Below are 12,501 nucleotides of genomic sequence, written 5' to 3'. Positions count from 1 at the left end.
GTACATGAAAGTCAATGACATGAACACAACAGTAATAGTACAATAAACTCCTCAATGGTACTTCTAAGGTCAAATTCCCTGCTTATACTGAAATACAAGGAGCGTAAACAGTAGCTCTCTGTATGAGATTTTATACCTCAGGTGAATTACGACGATGTGGTACAGACTATGTCATTTGCGAGCTGTCAAGCAAAGAACTCAGTTCTTCACTCAGGGTAGAGCGACACAGGAAAGTCTTTATGATGAACTTCAGCCGGCTATGTTGGGGCCCTTTAAAACCGTTGGTGCGCAAGGTGATGAGGATGAGTCAGTGGGTTTTGTTCAACAGCAGTATATTATACAGGTTGGGCTCAGTAGATATGTACATACAATAAGGCTGTAACATAACAAAATGTGGAAAAAGCGAAGCGCTGTGAATACTTTTCAGATGAGCTGTATATATAGATTCCTTTGTGGTGACAAGTGGGGGGGTGTCCCCTTATCCAGAGGTGCAGGGAAAGCGTCAGTAGATGCAATGGCATCTATTGCAGCGATTCTGGATGCAGGTGTCACAGATGTGGCTGCAGTCACTTTCTGGTTCAGCCTCCTGGTTCTAGTATCCAGTGGATCCAGCACAGCAGCCTGCTCTCTGGGCACAACACAGCTCGGCACAGCACAGTCCTCTCTCCCTAGTCCATTTTGGTTGATGCACTTCCCCAACAGCCCTGGCTTTTTCCCAGGCTTTCACTTATATATGACCCCTCCTTGGGTATGTCCAATAGGCTTTGTTTTGTAAAACTATGCCTTTTGAAATCCAATAAAAAAGAAGTTACAAAAAAATAAAATAAATAAATAATAATAATAATATATGAACCCTCCTGCTCCCAGGTGACTATTGGCCTTGTAGTTGCAGTCCAGGGATGATTATAGTTGAGATCCTCCTCCAAGACTACATCTCCCAGGCAACTCCTGTGTAAAGTTAGTCATAGCTAGGTAAGGCATAACTGGCATCGCCATCTTGTGGACAAAGAAAGTTCTACAATCAGTAACAGCCCAGTGTTACAGCAGTATGGCAGATATTAACACAATTTACAATATATGGGCTACAGTTAGAAATATTTCTTTCTTCATGTACAGAGTTTATTTATAGAGAGAGATTTGATAGTTAGAAAGAGAAGAAAAACGTGAATAAGTAAATAATGTTTTAAGTAGCCTAAATATAAAGGCGCATTAATCCGATATTTGATTAGGCTGTTTACAAGTTTAAGAAATTATGAATATTATTAGTATTATACAGGATTTATATAGCGCCAACAGTTTGCACAGCTCTTACAATATAAAGGGAGACAATACAGCAACAATACAATTCAATACAAGAGGGTTAGGAGGGCTCTGCTCACTGGAGCTTCTTTTGCCTGTACACCCTCCCCGATAATACCTGTTTCAAGTGTATTTAAACCCTAATGCCGCGTACACACAATAGGACATTCCGACAACAAAATCCTAGATTTATTTCGGACGGATGTTGGCTCAAACTTGTCTTGCATACACACGGTCGCACAAATGTTGTCGGAAATTCCGAACGTCAAGAACGCGGTGACGTACAACACATACAACGAGCTGAGAAAAATTAAGTTTAATAGCCAGTGCGGCTCTTCTGCTTGATTCCGAGCATGCGTGGAATTTTGTGCGTTGGAATTGTGTACACACGATCGGATTTTCCAACAACGGATTTTGTTGTCGGAAAATTTGAGAACCAGCTCTCAAATTTTTGTTGTCGGAAATTCCAACAACAAATGTCCGATTGAGCCTACACACGGTCAGAATTTCCGACAACGAGCTCACATCGAACATTTATTGTCGGAAATTCCGACCGTGTGTACGCGGCATAACAATGAACTTCTCCTTTTTGCTATCTTTTGGTCTGTTAAATACTCAATTCAAAGTATTTTGCTATATGTGTTAAACATTTGTGAAAATCAATCGCTATAGATCATGTCAGAAATTCAGGAATACTCCATATTCCCATCGCACACGTTACTGGATAAAGCTCTGGAAGATTTGGGTGCTGCAACAACCACAAGAAGGAAACTGGATCAGAAAGTCACAAGCCTGATGAAGGGGTCCTGTGTGACCCCGAAACGTTGCACTACCTGTTCTGTGATGTGATCATACTTCAATAAAAAATAGTTTGGACGCTACTTGATGATCCGTGATGCGCTGGCAAATATCCTCTTTAAGAAATCCAGGAATGTCCTGTGTCCAATGTGTACTTTCTTTGTTATCTTAAGGAGTCTGATTAGCTCTTACAGTTGTTATCTCCTTGTTATGGAGAATATGAGAGGTGGAGGGTTTGAGTAGTTTAGCAAAATACCACTGGGCAGAACTGACACCACTCAGTTTGCAAAATGTTTGTGTGCTAGCGTCAAGGATTTGTACGAAGTATATTCCCCTCCCCATAGGCTCAAACATGTAGGCTTGCATGATGCAAATTTATATATTTTGAAAACTATCCTTCATTACAGAAATGATTTAGGGGGTGACTGCACAGCTGAATTTTGTCTACTGTACTGTCTTCTTGGACAACAGTTAGACTGATGATAATTTCATAAAGCAACTTGGAAATAAATTGTTTGAAAGCTAGAGTCTAAAAAAACAGGAGTATGAAAAATATTTTAGATATGAAGGATCTTGATTTCTTTCTTGCTTTTTCACGTAGAAAAGCTATATAGGAATAAAAATCTGTATGAAAAACATATAAAAATAAATTAGCAAAATGTTTAGTTTGTTCCTGAGAAAATAGGGAAAATTCAAAAGTTGTAATTATTTTTATTTAATATTAAATAAAAGCGGAAGTTTCAAAAGTAGCATTGTGAAATCCCTATCATGACATCTACAAGAACATTAGGGCTGGCAAACAATATGTATCCAGGGAATGGAACTGAGCATTTCCCATATTTGTATATTGCTATTCAAGGTCAATAAGGACATTTTCTTAGTAAATAATATATGCCCCTATCACAAAGAACATTCCTTAACACATTTCCCAATATTGTCAACTATGCCATGACAAACCCTGCTAGACTAAATGATGAATAATGCATTTCACAGAAAACTTATTTCAGAGAGTGGTTAGTACATGGGTTTTCCCCAAAAGTAAACAATAAGTGCAGTTATTCGATAATAATAATGTTTCTTACTGACGGTACAAAACTGTAATAATTAATCACAACATCCCATACTAAAAACAAAATGAGAAATATATGATACTAATTAATATGTTTAGGAAGATGACACAGATATGCCATGATGCGGCAAATTGAATTACAGTGCATCACTTATTCAAGATGAAGATTATGTTATCATAGCTCAAACACTTCCCATTAGGCTTCCATAGGATGGAAAAAGAACTTTCAAGTCTCACTGGCTTTGGTTGGCATTTACTGTATTCTTTAGAGTCTAGTGTTATCAGACCTCTGTGCTCCTGACACCTAAAGGGTTTTGTACCTATTTACGCCTGTCACCTAGAGTTTTTGTGCCCATATCTACCTGGCCTGTAGGGTTTCTTGTACCATATGGCACTGATGTCTAGGGCTTTTTGTGCCCATGCCCCCCTCCCTTACTCCCAGTATCTAGTAATGCTCACCAGTATCGAGTAGCTTTTAATAAATGTGTATATATTACAAATATAATATCCTTCTAGCCCCATGCAGCACCTATCAGGTACTTCACCCACCTCCCTCTCTGACACTCTCCTCTTTTGAGGCACATTGCATTCGTCTATTCTCTCCCATTTCTCTAAGAATTGCTGTCATCTACCGGCCCCCTGGACCAGTATCAGGCTTTCTTGACGACTTCTCTGCCTGGCTACCCTACTTTCTCTCTGCTGAAATCCCCACAATCATTCTTGGGGACTTCAACATCCCTGTTAACACTAACACTACTATTACTTCTAAACTTCTCAGTCTAACCTCATCGCTTGACCTGAAGCAATGGATACAGGCTCCTACCCACTCCAACGGCAACACCCTTGACCTTGTCCTCTCCTATCTGTGCACTCCGTGCAACCTTTCCAACAATCCACTCCCACTCTCTGATCACCACCTTATTAGTTTTGCTCTCTCCCTGTCTTCTACCTCTTCTCCCTCCAACCGCCTAACAGTTACCCGTAGAAACCTTCGCCACCTCAACCCTTCTCTTCTCTACTCTGCTACTGATCACCTCTATGACAAAATCTCACCTCTGTCCTGCCCCAACCAAGCTACTTTCATCTACAACAGCTCACTGTCTTCCTCCCTAGACAAGCTTGCCCCCCTCACTACACGCAAAATTAGGCCCCGACTGCTACAACCCTGGCAAACAGATGACACCAGAAGTCTAAGAAAAGGTAGCCGCGCTCTTGAGCGCCTGTGGCATAAGACTAAGACCCAGGAAGACTTCACACAATATAAATCTGCCCTCCTAAAATACTACTCCTGCCTTCACACTGCCAAACAGACCTACTTTATCACACTCATTAACACCTTCTCATCCAGTCCACGTCAACTCTTCTCTACCTTCAACACTCTACTCTGTCCTCCACTGCCTCCACCCACTAAGTCACTCACTGCCCAGGAGATTGCCAATCACTTCAAAACTAAGATTGATACAATTCATGAGGAGATCACCAATGCGCAAAAACCTCCCCCATGCAACACCCCATGTCCACAGATACAATCATTACTTCCCTCATTCAACCCTGCTACTATTACTGAGGTTGCTAAACTTTTATCTAGCACCCATCCAACCACTTCTCTGTTGCCTGTAGACAGTCATCCTTGTATTGCTCTCCAGGCCTTTAGAGAACAAAATGCCTTCTGTTACAGGCAAATGTTTTTTTGTTTTTTTTTAAATTACTTTATTTTTATTATTCTTCAAGTACCAAAAAGAGAAAAAATGCAAAAGATAAGTGTAGCGCTAAATAATAATGTCAAAGTGAATCAATAAAAATGTATAAATGTGTATATAAGCATCTAGAACACCTCAATCACAAAGGCGGAATGGATACAAGAAATGGTGAAAAATAAATAAATGATGTATGACAACAAAGTGAACCCCAAAGTGCTGTGGAGTAAAAACCATAAAAAAGCCCAAAAGTCCACATATAAAGTGTCCAATGGTTGGGGGACTTTCTCTTCAATCTTCAACCGAAGTAGAAAATACACCACAAAATAGGAGAAAACATTCAGTTGGGAGGATGGGTACTCTTACCAGATCAGTTGGACGCACATGCCGTATGGCAGTGCGTCTAAAAGGCTTTGGGATACTGTATCCCCAGTAGTGAGGTGGTGCCAAAACTGGACGGTATCCTGCAGGCCGCAAACTTCAATTCACACGAGGTTGGGTGGTGGTTTCAAATGAAGGTTCCAAAGCTATAAATGACCAATGTATATCACTTCAATCTTGCCTCTGCTGCAGGTTCCATGAAATTGGAATATGCCAACATCACTGACGGGGGCGCTGCAAAGTATCAAAAAGAGAACAAACAACTATATAAAATATCATACAAGATTACAAAGTGCAAAAGACAAAATTGTCATTATTTTATCTACCCTATCCCTCTCAGCCTATTAACACACCACTCAATTAATAATTATGAATATATTTCTATTAGTCACATGACCAAAATGGTAAGGGGAGAACCAACTCCCTGGACATTAGAAATATAAAAGAGAAAAACATCCAAGACCACGTAGGGGTGGGAAGCAAGAACAAGGGAGTGGCTAGGAGAACGAGAGAGAGTCCCTCACCATCCCCTTATAGGGGGTACCCCATCTCTTCCAGCCAAGGCCTCCACATTCTTTTAAATTTATTATAATTACCCTGTCTGTTACACATATGTACTTACTGTAGTTCAGAGCACCTGCTGTTGTATTTGTGCACACAGGTTCTTGAATGCTCATGCATAGGCAAGTCGCTTGGCCTTGTTTCCATGTTAAGAGTTATGGCTTTTTAGCCACTAGTTTTTGATAAGTCTGAGCTGATGGTAAAACAACTTCTGATTGCAAAAGGAAGTCAGCATTGTGTATTTTTCATCTGCTACGCAAAGTGGCCGACCACTGTGTTTTCAGTCACTGCCTGCTTCTGGAAACACCTGTCTCCCTTGAAATTTTTTCACACAATCATGATTGCATTAAGCTCCCTACCAAGTGAAATGTGTTAGGCAAGCCATACATGATTCATTTTCTTTCGTCCAACCAGCAGGTTGAACAAAAGTAAATGAATCGATTTCCCCATCCACAGATTCGAGGTGGATGGGGGAATGCCTACCGCAGAGGGAGTAGAGGAGGCTTCCTTGCCGTCAGAATACACTCATCAGCACTGCCGGCTATAGCTGGTTTTTAAAACCAGAGTTTAATGTCACTTTAACTGTGTGTAAGTGGATCTAGGAGAATTGATGCTGTTTTAACGGCAAAGGGTAGATACATCAAATATTGATTTGATTTAGATTTATGGACGTTCTAGGTTGTTTACTGATTAATAAAAACATTCTTTTAACCATCATCACTTTCCAGAATGTTTTCATAAAACATTTGCACATTACAAATTGCATTAAAAGTTTTTACTTTTATATCAAATGGCTTTTCTGTATTCTCATAGTAACGTTGGGGCTTCATCAACAATTTGGTAATACCCAGAATTGTCACTTGACGTAAGAGGCATCAGCACACAACCACTTCAATAGCTTTAACAAAGAAAGGTGTTAACAGAACACTGCATCTCACGCTGACATGGTGAAATGCTGATAAATGCTACACGAATGCTATCTATTTGTAGAAACACAGGCTCTGAGGTTTTCTTTTTGAGGTAATCCCTATTTAGGATGGAAAACTACACATTTATAACTACACATTTTATATCTTAACAGATGCTAATAATAACTACTTAACACCAGCATCATTTCAGAAAAACTGTTTAATAAATAATTGGAGTCCATTCACCCAACGCCAATACAGCAACACACAGTAACTGCAGTGTGCAGTGATGCACCATGCAAGCATTGGGGTGCTTCCATACCATTAATGAACATGTGAGTGCCTCTAATAGCTCTGGCTGAAGAAGAATAAAGCAATCTTATTGGACTTTAACAAAGCTGCAGTGCTTGTCGGATATGAGTAGCTGTTCACTAATTGGTTTCAAATTACTTGAAATTGTTCTTTAAAGCTGGACAGACAAACACTCAGGACAAACACCCCTCAAATCTCAATCCTTATGTTCATGCTTCACAAAATGCTTTGCTGCCAGTACTTTTTAAAGTTGTTCTCTAATTTGTGTAATCTGTCTTTATATGTAAGGTTCAGAAAGTAGTAATAAAGTTACAGTCAAAAGACATCTGGCTTTGAGGTTTGCAATTCAGAAAAGTTAATTATAAAATTAACATTTTTTAACATTTTTTGAATAAAACAATCAGTATGGAGTCCGAATTTTACCTGCTATCTATAAGGGCTCAAAATAACTTAGATTTTTGTAAGGACCACTTCATCTGAGGGTTCATGGCATACCGCGAGAACAAGGAAATAGAGTTTGGAATATTGTGGTATTGGTGCCATACAAGGTAGCTCCCAGTATAGGGAAGTAGGCGTACAGTGAATTGGCCTCAAGGGGAATGGGAACCAACAGCCATGTATAGAAAACATATAGTGGAAATCTGAAAGGGTAAATCCGTTCAGTAAATATGGGAGAGGGTAAACCATAGGGTACATGAGGAAAGCAGAATGGGTAAGGGATAACAGGAGACCATTTACTGAGCAGGGAGGATCAAATTAAGATTAGGAGGAGAGAACATGCAAAAATAAAACAGGGTGCTGCTACTGGGCCCCCACCTTCCTTCCTCCCCCACAGATGAGATACTCAAAAGACACTAACTAATCTTGAGGTTGTTGCAGGTAAAAGTATGAAGCATGGTTTGCCGAGTGCCTGAAATGAAGCCAGATAAAAAAAGTAATGTTGCAATAATCCCTTGTATCTCTGTCCCTGGAGAGCATCATGTCTTTTAGATACATAGGGGATGATTTACTAAAGGAATATAGACTGCTCACATTGCAAGAGAAGTTACATTTTATGGAGGGAAATTTCCCCAGAGCTCAGTGAATGTGGTAAATGGATGATGGACATCAGCATAGCATCTTTCACTAAGCTCTGGGGATAATTCTCTTGTAAAATGCAACCTCCCTTGCAAAGTCCCAACAGTCTATTTTCCTTTAGTAATTCAGATTCCATCTCATAATCTCCCTCGGATATCAAGGGGATGCCAGTTTTAGGAATCTCTCTAATGGAGGGAGGTTTGGTGCATTCACAGGCCGTCAACCTTGTATAATATGTGGTTGAATAAAGATTTTGACTTGTACCTATTGATTTAATGCAGGATGAGAGGTCTTATGTACTTGTTATAAAGTACCAGGCAATGAACACAATGTGTTATGCTTTTTTTTGCAGCTTTTCAAATACTGAATACTGTACATTGTAAAATTTGCAAACAGTGAAATTAGACTTGGGGAATGTAGGAACCGATAGTGATGGGGCACAGCTTCACGTTTTTTGTTTACTATGTAGCTAAATTACCTGTGATGATGTGCATATGCTTTTGTACTGTTTAGGTATGTAGACTGATTTTGTTGGGTTTGAGGAAGGGTGGGTGACGCTCAAAACTGCTGCCCTGCGTGTGCTTATGTACCATTTTGGAAATAAAATTAGCAGTATATTTGTGGTGCTGCATCTTTTAAGGATGGCTTCTTTTGCTTAATAAATACAGGTCATATTTTGTTTTTAATTGCAAAATTATTACTGCTGAAAGACAGCTTTTACCTCTGTGTGGTCATAAAATGGGTGTTAGTGTGTCTGGTGTCCGGCCAACACTGAAGATGCTAGTAGTGTGTGACTGATGGTGCACAGCACATGTCCCTATGTCTGCTCTCAGTCACCACACACTTGAAATACTCCAGTCCAGTGATGAAGTGATACTGAAGAATTCTCAGAACAGGTCCACCATTTTCAGCTAATCGCTCTGGGATAATGTGTCCCACACTGGTGCCATCCAAACAAGAACTTTTAGGAAAATGCCAGAGCAGATGTGTGACTCTAAAACTGTCATCAGTGACCTTTGCTACTCTTTCAGTGGTCCCTCACTGAATGGATTTCTAACCACATATTAAATAACCTTTCTTACAAGGACAGACAGCTGGAACTATAATCCTCAATAACAAAAGGTATTTTTCTAAAGCACATTACTATTTTCAGGGTGTGCACAGTTGCTCGTTGCTGTATAAACAAAACTTCAGATAGAATTATCTTTGAAAGGTAAATGTCTCCTAAATATTTTTTTTTAATTGTACGGTTTCGGCTGAACGAAATAACTAAATTTAAAAAGAACATAAAAGAGAAATGAAAGGAACAACCCATGGTATATGCACTGCCTCCTGTGAAATGCCTTTTCATAGCTGACTGGCATATTCATATGTCTTTGCAACTGGTAGTCCCAAAATACCAGATTACTTACTGGAACTTAGTATTTGCCTGTATAGCGCACCCTTTAACCACTTCAGCCTTGGAAGGTTTACCCCCCTTCATGACCAGGCCATTTTTTGCGATACGGCATTGCGTTACTTTAACTGACAATTGCACAGTCGTGCAACGCTGTACACAAGTAATACTGATGTCCTTTTTCCCCCCACAAATAGAGCTTTCTTTGGTGGTATTTGACCACATCTGCGTTTTTTGGGGGGTTTTTTGCACTATAAACAAAAAAAAACCAACAATTTAAAAAAATATATTTTTTTTACTGTATGCTATAAAAAACGTATCCAATAAAATAAAGTTTAAAAAAAATCTAATTTCTTTATCAGTTTAGGCCAATATGTATTCTGCTACATATTTTTGGTAAAAAAATCCCAATAAGCGTATATTGATGGGTTTTCGCAAAAGTTATAGCGTCTACAAACTAGGGGATATTTTTATGGACTTTTTATTTATTTATTTATTTTTACTAGTAATGGCGGCAATCAGCGATTTTTAGCGTGACTGCGACATTGTGGCGGACAAATCGGACACCTAACTGACACTTTTGGGGACCAGTGACACTAATACAATGATCAGTGCTAAGTAATATGCACTGTCACTGTACTAATGACACTGGCAGGGGAGGGCTTAACATCAGGGGCCATCAAAGGGTTAAGTGTGCTTCACCGGACCTGCTGATTGGCTTCCGATGTGTCCAATCACAGCAGGAGCGGGTCGCCAGCCATACTCACTGCACGAAATCAAATACCTGTATGTGATTTCGCGCAGGAGGGCCGCCCTGCCGCAGTATATCTATGTGGGGCAGTCCTTAAGTGGTTAAGGAGCCGCTGGTAAATTTGATCCAATTCCCCCCTTTTTGTTTTTTTATTGGGAACGATGAACTTGGATAGAGAGCATGGAATACCCCAAAAACGGTAGAACTGGATAACTTGAGGACTCCCCGGCTTCTGGCTGCGCTGCACAAAAATGAATGTCCCACAGGATCTCTGTGATGATGGTGACGTGTACTCCTTCCAGACTTAAAAACTATACGCAGTCACTATTCTTCAGGACTGGGGTCATTCACTCACACAGCTACAGGATCATTGGTTGCCTCCTGCCGATATCCACAAGACTCTTCCTAGTGAGGGAGATGCACACACACCACCATAGGACAGCTGGACTCTTTTCCACCAATTTCCTTCTGGCTCTCTCCAGTGAGCTTTTGACTTAACTTGATCCCCGGACGAGGATTTGCAAATAGGCCCCATAGCTAAGCCTAGCTGGGACCTTGGTGCCTTCCTGACGATTTCTTCTAGGACCCTGCACCATCCTGCTGCCTGGGCCTCAGACTATTAATGGGCTCACTCACAATCTACTGGGCACAACTCCGCAGGGATTGGCTAGACTTCCATAAACATTCAGGCTGCATGCCCTCCTTTCTCCGACTACGATTCTAGAATCCTTTAGAACAGTGTTTCTCAACATTTTTTAAGTCAAGGCACCCTTTAAATTTCTGCAAAGTCTCGGGGCACACCAGGAGATGCGTCCGAACACATGCGCATTTTTTGTGCATTCCTGTGTTTTTCAGTGGGCTGCCCTATATGTGTGAAGCAAGCAAAAAGGTTTCCATGTATCACATTTTTAAAATTGCACCACACCAAAATGCATGGTACTGCAAGCAGGGGCATATATGCTGTGAGGCAAACAAGGTGTTTGCCTTGGGCAGCATTTTCAGGGGGCGCGGCGCTGCCCCCCAGACAGTAGGACTGCTGTGTGCGGGCTGTCAGAACACTCTCCTGGGACATGCAGCTCCCAACCTGACCACCACCACTTCAAAACTCTGCCAAAGCTGCTTTGAGGTGATGAGAGAAGAGTACAGGCTCTGGGCCAGGATACGTAATGCTGGCTCACCTGGCAGGGTTTTGTGCACCGTGTTCCCCATAGTGGTAGTTGCAGTGCTTGTAGCAGCGGCAAGAGATCACTGAGCCCTGTCTGGGCCACTGAAGGTCCATTTAATCCTTCTCTTCCAATAAATGCGAAAACAATGGCGGATAGAGTTGGGCCTTTACATGAGGCATGTTGATGTATATAATAATATATTAAACATTTTTGCCTTTACACTGGAAAACCTAATCACTATGCTTGGAATTTTGACAAAATCATCAGTGTGCAATTTAGACTTTGTTTTTTTCTTAAATTACTTAGTTTCAGCAGGTCATACATCAGTATAAATAGTGGTTTATTAATTTTTAATAATTGCTTTCCTTTCGGCCAGTAAAGAAATGTACATCATCACATTACAAGAACAATACCACAATGTATGTAGCTATTTATCATGCAAACAGTAAATTACCACTGGAATCTGGCAAACTCCCAGTAAAGTCCTGTTTGTTGATCCCTTCCAGAAGGCTCTTTCATGAAATATATTTATAGGCTGCACAGAAACACACAGTATGCTATTATCCTAAATAATGTTCCCCTACTTTGTGGCACACAGATTTCCCCAAAATATTCTCCACAGACCCTGATGATCATAGTAGTTACATTATTGTAGTCACTTACTCCTAAGGTCCCTTTCAAAGGGGCTTTTTGATCAGGTCTGCCTGGCAGTTTTTCAGGGGGATCTGATCGGAAGCTCAATGCAAGTCTAAGAGCAGGCGGACTACCTCCGAGTACATCCAGGTCCAGAAAACAAAACTGAAAAGGACTGCATCTTTTTTATTTATTTTTTTGTAGACCTAAGCATGAGCGAGCAAAGGTAGCCTGATGAAAATGGACGCAAGTCTGTTTACATCTGACCACCCATGAAGCCATCACAGGTATGCCAAAATCTACTGTGAAAATGCGGAATGAAAAATGAATGGGAACGAATATCATAAAGGTAACATCTGTCCTGTTTAGCTCTAATTCAGAAGAGGATCTGTTCAAGGAACTCCTGCTGAACAGGGTGGACACATCCATATAAAACTACCCTTAAAGCACAGC

Source organism: Aquarana catesbeiana, linkage group LG02 (genome assembly GCF_042186555.1).
Source record: "Aquarana catesbeiana isolate 2022-GZ linkage group LG02, ASM4218655v1, whole genome shotgun sequence".
Classification (NCBI taxonomy): domain Eukaryota; kingdom Metazoa; phylum Chordata; class Amphibia; order Anura; family Ranidae; genus Aquarana; species Aquarana catesbeiana.
Note: the sequence above shows the minus strand (reverse complement) of the source record.